The sequence below is a fragment of the Poecilia reticulata genome, chromosome 3 (genome assembly GCF_904066995.2).
Source record: "Poecilia reticulata chromosome 3, P_reticulata-male-v2, whole genome shotgun sequence".
NCBI classification, from domain to species: domain Eukaryota; kingdom Metazoa; phylum Chordata; class Actinopteri; order Cyprinodontiformes; family Poeciliidae; genus Poecilia; species Poecilia reticulata.
Window position 1 is genome coordinate 25,599,054 of NC_088832.1, and position 9,686 is coordinate 25,608,739.

Genomic DNA, 9,686 nt, shown 5'->3' on the forward strand with positions numbered 1-9,686 from the left:
AATTCAACAATGACCTGAGACAGAATCACTTGTCATTCCTACATCTGAAAATAATATTTTGAGTCTTTTGGCAATTTTGCAAATTGATGTCGGATCACGACACAGCAGTCTTTCATTTTTTATTTGCAACGTTAGGTAGTTTTTTCTCCTTTCACGTGTACAATCTATTCGTTATCCATTAAATATGAGTCAAACCTTAGCGTAAGCTCTCTCTGAGATGCTCATACACTCTGTACGCTATAGCACAGGATTCAGCACACACATACAAAGACTCCGTTTGACACCAAATCAGGCTTCACTCCATTGGTTCCCTTCAGTTAGCCAGTCCTAGCCAGGAACAGATGGATTTCACAGACGCACCATCAACAGCAGGTAGTGAAGACTGTCACAGTATGCTGGTATCACACCTCGTCCAACCCAGTTGAATCTTGTTCCATATCAGGATCAGTAGTAGCATGAATTTCCATTGCTCTTCGTGCTGACACAGATGTGTCAGTGTTTGTTAAAGATGTGATTTTTGTGGTACGATGATGCTAAAGCAAGACCACAGGTTTGTGAAAAATAAGCTGAAGGCTGAAGATTGAGTCTGTTTTGGGGTTTTTTTGGTCTGCAGGGAGATAGGCGCTCTTAACAGACAGGGGCTAGAGTTATTTTACCGTTGAGCTCAATTTAATCAAAGTGTGTGCAATGTAATGCGGATGCTTTCATATCAAAGTCATTAGTGTAAAATATTTGTCCATAAAAAAAATAAAATGTCAGTAGGAGTTATAACCGTAATCATACTTTCTTTAAGCTTTAATGAAATTCCATTTTCAGTGCCAGGATGAAATTTTACATGCACTCATCCCTCATCATGCCATGATATTTTTGGGGATTTATTTTAACCGTACTATTTTTTCAGGGTGGAAGAGTCGCGCAAACTGCAACTTCAGTGCTTTTTAAAAACAAGAGCCAAATGTGAATTTGAGTGGGTTAAAGTCTCAGAAATACACATGCGTTTTTTTACCACTTTTTTTTTTTGTTATTTGTTTATGATAATCAGCCGGATTTTAATTTCATTCAGACTTAATGCAGTTTTTAAGTGATGATTTTATTAAAATAGATAAAAAGACACTTGATGTGTTTTGTGAAATGGGTCTCTGTGTTCATACTTCTTCACCTTGTAATATTTGTCTTCCTTATTGTTGAATCGTGAAAAATGAACTGAGTTGTGTTGTTCTGTTTTTTTTTCTTTTTTTTGTGAGCTTGTGTGTTATTTGAATGCTACGCACTTGGAGTAGTTCAGGTATGTCGGCCATTCCTGCAAACGAGCACCACTGTTCCATATTTTTCTGTGTTTGTAGGTAATGGCTCACAAAGTGTTTTCCTGAAGTCCCAGAGCCTTAAAAGTGACTTGTAACCCTTTGCAGACAGAAATATGTCAGTGAAGCTGTTTCCTAAATGTCGTTAAATGTCTTTAAGTTGGAGCTTGAAGCTTTTGAAATCTTTTAGCCTTCTTCATGTTGTCAGGCAGATTCATAGGTCATTTCTTGATTCTACAGTTACTGTAAGTGAATGTTGTTACTGAAATTAAACACAACTTTTTCAAAAATTAAAGCTAAAATTAACACGGGTTAGTCACAGTTAATCCGTAATTGAACAGGTCATTCCTTTTTCATGTTTTTTCCCCCCCTTAGTGGAAGAAAACGCCATTAGACAACTGTGCCTGGTAATTTTATTTTATTATCTGAAATACTCAAATGCTCCTAAAAAGCAATAACATAATTATTACACCAGTAAACAAATACTCTTCCACCACATCGTACATCCATCCTCACAGACAAACTGATACACAGCCCTACGAAATTGCTTGAAATACATAATTCCGTGTATCTTTTTGCATGTATTTACTGAAGTTAAACATTCAATAAAATTTATATTTCCTGTGGACAATTTATACATTTTTAAAATTGCACAATTTATACATTTTTAAAATTGCAAGCTTACTGGAGAATGAGCATGCTTTACTCAGCTAAGCTAAACTCTTTTCTTAATTGGATGTAATCATGTCAGAGTTTTTAAGTCGTTTGAAACTCAAGAAATCCACATCTGTGCTATCAAGCACAGAAAAAAAGAAACTGTTCATGCATCCTCTTTGACTGATTGCGTTTGTGTCACCCGTGTTAAATGTTAGAGCGATGTGCGCGAGCCGCCACACCGATATCTGTGCTCACTTTCAGACAGGGGCGGGTCTATTGGGGTGGCATGGGATGGCATGCAGTTGCCACCCCAAATGAGAGCCTTGCCACCCCTGTTGCTACCCCAAATAGTTATGGGAAATCGGACATTGAGCGCACGAATCTCTTTTTTCCGATAACATTGAATGCAACTCAACGTAACTTACGCCTACTGCTGAGTAGCGGGAAGTGCGAGAGGACAGAGCGCGAGGCATCAGCATTAATTGATATATTACTGGACTGGACATTACGTGACTTATCGTGCGCCACACATGCACCACTGCTGTCCATTGAGTCAACATTATGGGTGGTCAGAAAATACCACAGTCACACAAAGAATCTGAAAAATGGATGACATGTTTAGCGGTTAATTCAACCCTATGAATTGGATAACAAGAGCTTCAGATTTAACAGGTGAGCAAAAAGTTTTAACTTAAAAAAAACATTGAACAAGCGATCAGTGGGTCAGTTATGCTAGCCTAACTGTTGCTAACCTTCTATTGACTTTGATAACCTTATTAACATGTGGGAAGCAGTTCGGTGTGTTTTGGTTCCGTTAGCACTAAATCAGGTCACATCAGTAGAGCGGCTGTTTAAATCAGCTAATCAACCACCGCGGTATCGGGCGAAAACTTATTAATAATGACAATATAGACATCAAACCTGACGGAATAATGTAACAGACTGAATGTTATGTTTTGGTGTTTTTGCTTCTTTTTTGTGTGGGAATTTTTTTGTGTTTCGGTGTTGATTCCCCTGCTCTGCTTGGTTGTCTGCCGGTTGCCATGGCAACGGGTCCGCGTAAAGCCAACACACACAGCAAGAAAAGCCAGAATAGAAGTGGTGTTTGGTTCTTCACCTGTTTATCAGCCTTATTGTACCTTTATTGTAGCTCACTGTCTGCAGCCGCTGCAATTCCTAAAAGTTAAACATGCGACAAAAAACTGAACTAATCATCAAACTATGGCTCCTACAGCATATTTAAAATAAAACGACTGACCAATATAAGATAAATTTGATCCTTCTTGCATCTTGACAGAACTAACAGAAACAAAATACAAATGATGGCGCTACAAATATTTTTGTGACAGATTTCTGCTCGTCCTGCGTTGGGATAAAATGGTTTTCTGGACATAACTCAATGAATCACATAGTGACTAATAGGCACTGTCCAATCCAGTAATCCATATCAATTTATGAAATACATAAAAATAAGTAACTATACTATATTAAGAAATTATATTTAATCCTCAGTGCTACATGAATGCAAGTTAAAACATTTTGCAACAAGTAAATTAAGTCCAATGTTAAGTCTGTGTAAGCTAAACGTGAGAGTGAGACGTCATATATATACAGGGGTGAAAGTAAGGGGGTACGGCAGGGTACTACGTACCCCTAAAAGATTTAGCTGGTGTACGCAGTACCTGCAAGAGAGGAGAGCAGCTGTAAATCATGAATGGGTTCACTGTGCAGCCCTGAGTTCACCCACTAATCAGCTGTGACTGATTAGTTTTTCAAGAACAATCTAAAACACAACTTAATCAGTTAATAAATAACTTTTTTCCCCATTTCATATTGTTTCTGAACTGTTCGTGCTTTGCTAGAGCAGCGGGGCGATATGTCGATCGCGAAAGGTTTTGAGTTGATCTCAGCTTTAGATGACAGATTGAAAACCGCCAGGACGCTGAGACCAGCACGTCCTCCTCTGACTCGCTTAAAACGTTTGTAACTTTATGAAAGAACAACAACAACAACAAAGTCAACAAAACGTGTTCAAATTAATGACACAACAAAAATAATAATCTCAGTGATTATTGTTTCTACAAGATGTTGCGCAATTCTGTGCATTTCGGTTCCATTACCAAAATAAATAGGAGTTTAAAATTAACTAATCAACCACCTCTGTGTTCATGAGAGGTTTATTAATGATCGCAAAATAAGTATCAAGCCTGCAAACCTAATACTGTAACGGACTAAATGTTATATTTTTAACGTAATCTCTGGTCGGCTTGTGGAGCGCAGGAGGTTGGCATGACAGAGAGAGAGAGTAAAAGGGTGCGAGTGGTTTAGAGTTGATCACCTGTTCGGGTTGTTTTACCTTTACTTACCTTTGACCTTTACAGCCGCTGTAATTTCTGAACGTTCAATAAACGACAAACTTGGACTAATTACCTCGTTCTTTGTGAGGACAAGTCATTTACAACAAACATCAAACGCAGTAAATATGTTTCATTAAGTATTTAACAAACAAATGGCTTCTTCTGCGATAATTATGTGGAATTAAATTAATTATCTAATATAAAAGAATAGTTTGGTGCTGTCAGGCTCAGAGTCTGAGAGGCTTTTCCTTTATCAAAATATTGTTTTATTTTTTGCCTCTTATTTAGTGGAAATATTGATGTTGATGAGACTTTCTCCAAAATAATAACCTTTTTCAACTTTTATAGCTCCACTGTTGAAAATGAGGCTCTAAGATTCACAAATGACAGTGAAATAAAATCCAGTCCAACATCTGGTTTGAGGTGATTCCTCTGGAACCTGTTGGAGGAAAAACATCCCAACTTCAGAAGATGAAGTTGGGAGCTAACAGAGCTCTGGTTCCTCCTATCAGCATGAGAGTCAGGGTGAGGAGGCACCATGTTAGGAAGAGAAGTGGAAGCTGCAGGATGTTCAGAACAAACAGGTCATGACGCTGGGCTACTGATTATCCCTCTGTCTGGACAGAGGATCAATAGAACCGATTTAAAAGTGTCGAGAAAAGTCGAGCTCATTCCACTTCCCCATGCTGGAGATTTTAGTTATTTTAGTTTAGCTAAAATAAATGGTTATATGTCAGACATGGAAAACTAGGATCACTCATTGCCATGATGTTCAGAATTTAGGTCTCGTGGCATCTCAAAATTCATCAGGACAGAAACTCCAAAGCACATAAAGAAAAGAAGCACACACACTTATTTATTTATTTATTTATTTATTTATTTATTTATTTATTTATTTATTTATTTATTGTCATAGTACCCCCAAGAATTTAAAACTACTTTCACCCCTGCTCATAAGGAGCCACCTCTCTGAACACCTGCCAATCTGTGGACTGAAAACAGTCCTGGAGCGCACAGTCTGCATCCCTGGGCCACACAGTGACTCTCTTCTTCCTTGACCTAATCCGTGTCATCAGCGGACGATATGCTGGCGCCAGCAGGATGGACAAGTGGTCGAAGAGGCCAAGATGGGCGCGAGGAAGAGCTCTGTACGCACCGTGAATGTTGGTGTAAACACAATACAGAGTGTAAGAAGGATGACATGCCGGTAAAACTGAGTAGAGTGTCCATCAGTTTCACATGGTTAAAGTCCCCTGCAACCACGTAAAATGCCTCCAAGTGCTTCATCTGCAGTGAGCTAATGGTGTCATAAAGCCCCTTTGATGCTTCGTTGCCGTTAGCACCCGGCGGAGTGTAAACAATGGTGACAAACACCGCAGTAAACTCCTGAGGCAGATAGTATGGTTGACAGCTTTTAACCAGTCCACAGTTGGTACACCAACCTTCACTTAATTACATGCATTGTCCTCCTCCCTGTGTTTTTCCTGACCGTTGGTCTGCTTGGAATAACTGAATAACTGCTGTAAAGTTTGTTTTAATACAAACTTCAGTAGTTTTCTAGTTATTCTACTGAGGTAGTGACATCAATTTTTGACATCATGCAAATTGATGTCACAAAGAGAATTGATGACATCACAAAGGATCATAGACATTGTGGGAAAGCAAGTAGAAGGATTGTCACCTAACAAGAGTTAGTGCGAAAGTTCTACAAGGTAAGAGACACATATTGAGCAGTTTTTGGATTATCTAGAGAAAGACTAACAATGAGTCAGAGTAGCCCGGCGTCTTCTTTTAATGAGATGACACAGCAGACTTTAGCTGTAGAAACCCGGAAGCTTCAAGACATCTTGAATGAAGTAAAAATGATGTCTACAGAGACACAGACACTGCTCAACGCAAACCAGGAGCTGAAGATTCAAGTTCAGACTTTGGAAAAAGCTGTACTTGAAAAAGACACTTTGATTAGGCAAAAAGACGAGGATTTAGAAAATCTGATCAAAGAAAACCAAAATTTAAAGGAAAATAACAGCACCCTTGAGGAGAAAAACGTTGCGTTGGAGAAGAAAAACACAGTGCTAGAGAAGGAAAAAACCACTCTACAGCAGAAAAGCACTGTCCTGGAGAAGGAAACAATCTCCTTCACATTGATGAGCAGTGTCCAGGAGCAGGAGATCACCGCCCTGGGGGAGAAATGCACTGTCCTGGATCAGAAAAACACCTCCCTGGAGCAGAAAAATACATTCCTAGAGAAGGAAAAGACCACCCTGGAGCAGAAAAGCACCGCCCTGGAGCAGGAGAACATTGCCCTGGAGAAGAAAAACAGCGATTTGGAGAAGAAAAACACAATCTTGGAGAAAAAAACCAACACCCTGGAGAAGGAGAACACCGCCCTGACACTGGAAAACACCGCTCTGGCACATAGAAATACCACCGTGGAGCAGTACTGTACCATCTTAAAGCAGGAAAATGCTGCATATGAGTGGATAAACGCTAACCTAGAGATGAAGAACACCAGCCTTGATCATAAGTGGAAAATCCTGGAGGAGAAAAAAACCATCTGGGAGGAGAAAAACAGCTCCCTGCAATATCAGAACACAACCCTGAAGAAGAAAAGCACTGCTCTGGAGCTGGATAAAACCACCCTGGAGCAAAAAATTGAATTCCTAGAGAAGGAAAAGACCACCCTGGAACAGGAGAACGCCAGCCTGAAGCTGAAGCTGGAAAGCACCACTCTGGAGCAGGATAACTCAACCTTGAACCTGATCAACGCCGCCCTGGAGCAGGAGAACACTGCCTTGGAGCAGGAGAACACCGGCCTGGAGCAGGAGAACACTGCCTTGAAGCTAAAAAGCACCACTCTAGAGCAGAAAATAACTGTGTTGGAGCAAATAAACACTGCCTTGGAACAGATAAACACAGCCTTGGAGCAGAAAAGCACCACCCTGGTGCAGAAAAGCACAGTCCTGGAGCAGAACAACACCGTCCTGGAACAGAACAACACCGTCTTGGAGCAGAACAACACTGTCTTGGAGCAGACCAAAACTGAACTGGAGGAGGGTTACACATCCCTGCAGGAGGAAAACGACATCCGCAGCCAGATAAACACAATTTTGGAAAAGCAAAACAAAGACCTGAAGCTAAATCGCATCGTCCTGCAGTTGACAAGCACCGCCTACGTCCAGGAAAACAGAATATTGCAGCGTGAAGTGGAACAGCTGAACGAAAGACTGGGGGTCTTGGAGGAGCAACTACCTGAAGAGGAAACTGACGAAGACAGCCAGTCTGTTTCAGGCCAGTCAGCAGGAGGAGGAGTATTCAGACGTGCGGTCAGAGGCTTCACCAATAGACTTCTGAAAATATGCAGAACAACCTGAGGTACTGGGTCCAAGCAGGGTACTTATAAATAGAGAAGTGTAATGAGGGCTCCAAGATTCATGCTTGTTTGTCAATCAAAACCTCCAGAGTTTCATTGCGTGTCCTGTCGGCCTCTGGAGCTTCATCGTGGGTTCCATTGGCCTCCCGGTTCCTGTTCTGCCGCCGGCAGGTACTTGCTCAACTGCTTGTGTCGTAGGTCCCACTGACCTCCAAGCCAGTCTCAGGAGATTGGCTGGGAGGTCGACAGAACCTGCGACAATGCTCAGGAGGTCGGTCAGGACTTGACACATCCCCAGCATCCCCAAGGTTCCCACTCTGTCGCCAACACCCACCAAGGTACAAGCTCTGCTGCCAGCGTCCTCCAAGGCTGCTGTTCGCCGGCATCCTCCTCAGATTCTTTTGGTGTTTCTTAGCTGTTTCCTTTTAATTCTGCCTTGTTTTCCACATCTGTTCTTCATTGGTGATTCTAATTATGTTTATTTCTTGTTTATAGTTTTCCTTTGTTCTTGTTTAATTAGGTTCCTTTAGTCTCCTTACTCCTTTGTGTTTGTATTTTGGTTGTTTCCCCTTGTGTAATCTTCCCCCCTTTCCTTTGCCACTTTCTTTATCCCTTCACAGTCTGCTTCCACTCCCTCCACTCACACCTGCTCATCAGCCCAGGTCCTGCACAGTGGTGCACTTGATAGCACTGTTGCCTTGCAGCAAGAAGGTCCTGGCTTCAATTCCCAGCATGGAGTTCACATGTTCTCCCAATGCATGCGTAGGTTCTCTCCGGGTACTCCGGCTCCCTCCCAAAGTCCAAAAGCATGACTGTTGGGTTAATTGGTTTCTGTACCCATCCTTAGGTATGGATGTGTGCGTGCATGGTTGTTTTGTCTTGCCTCTGTGTTGCTGGCGACCTGTCCAGGGTGTACCCTTCCTTCTGCTAGAGATAGGCACCAGCACCTCTCCTGACCCCACTGGGACAATGGTGTAAGAAAATGGATCGATGGATCATCCACCCAAGGTCTTTTCTGAAGCTCACAACCTCCAGTATTTAAGCACCTCATTGCCGGTGTTACGTCAATCCGCGTTTCCCCATCAGATACGGTTCCCCCTGCGTCATCTTGCCGCTCCGCCCCGCCCACGCGACAAAATACGCGCGTGCTCGTGGTGAGTACTGAGAAAGCACGCGCGTAGGGAACTTCGGCCACAGTGAAAGCTCAAACAACATGTTTCGGCAAAGTTGTCACTTTCTTCACGTTTTAGCGGGAAACTAATTATAATAACAATAACAATAATAACGATAACAACAATAATAACACTAGTAATAATAATAATAATAATAAATAATAGTGATGATAAATACAAAAATGTCCCATAGATATTACAATTATTATATATATATATATAGTTATTATAACAATATATATTATTGTTATAATAACAATAACAATAATAACAATAACAACAATAATAACACTAGTAATATATATTACTAGTGTATATATTATATATATTAATAATATATATAATATATATTGTTTTATATATATATAACAATATATATATTGTTATTATAACAATATATATTATTGTTATAATAACAATAACAATAATAACAATAACAACAATAATAACACTAGTAATATATATTACTAGTGTTATTATTGTTATTGTTATTATATATATATATTTATAATTATGAATAAATAATAATTATTTTATTATTTATTTATAATAAATAATAAAATAATTTATAAAATTCGCCTATCAGATACCCCACGGTATCTGATGGGCGAAATATGGCCATCAGATACCGTTCCCCCACTGTTTAACAAGGGGAACAGTATCTGATGTGCGAAATATGGCCATCAGATAAGGTTCCCACACTGTTAAACATGGGGAACGGTATCTGATGGGCGAAATATGGCCATCAGATAAGGTTCCCCCACTGTTTAACAAGGGAAACAGTATCTGATGTGCGAAATATGGCCATCAGATAAGGTTCCCCCAC

At 40.4% G+C, this 9,686-nt stretch overlaps 1 protein-coding gene and 1 long non-coding RNA gene across 4 annotated transcripts in view; both read left to right on the top strand.

The window, feature by feature from the left end:
- The window catches only part of LOC103462591 (transmembrane protein 266-like), a 58,370-nt gene that overhangs the window by 25,218 nt on the left and 23,466 nt on the right, over positions 1-9,686 (top strand). The window lies entirely within an intron of this gene.
- Positions 7,310-9,136, top strand: LOC145551139 (uncharacterized). 2 transcript variants are annotated; one of them, XR_014086961.1, is made up of 5 exons: positions 7,310-7,690; positions 7,778-8,026; positions 8,309-8,450; positions 8,536-8,696; positions 8,775-9,136. It is a non-coding gene; the product is annotated as an uncharacterized LOC145551139 (long non-coding RNA). The 2 variants fall into 2 exon arrangements; XR_014086960.1 differs by having other exon boundaries at positions 8,536-9,136.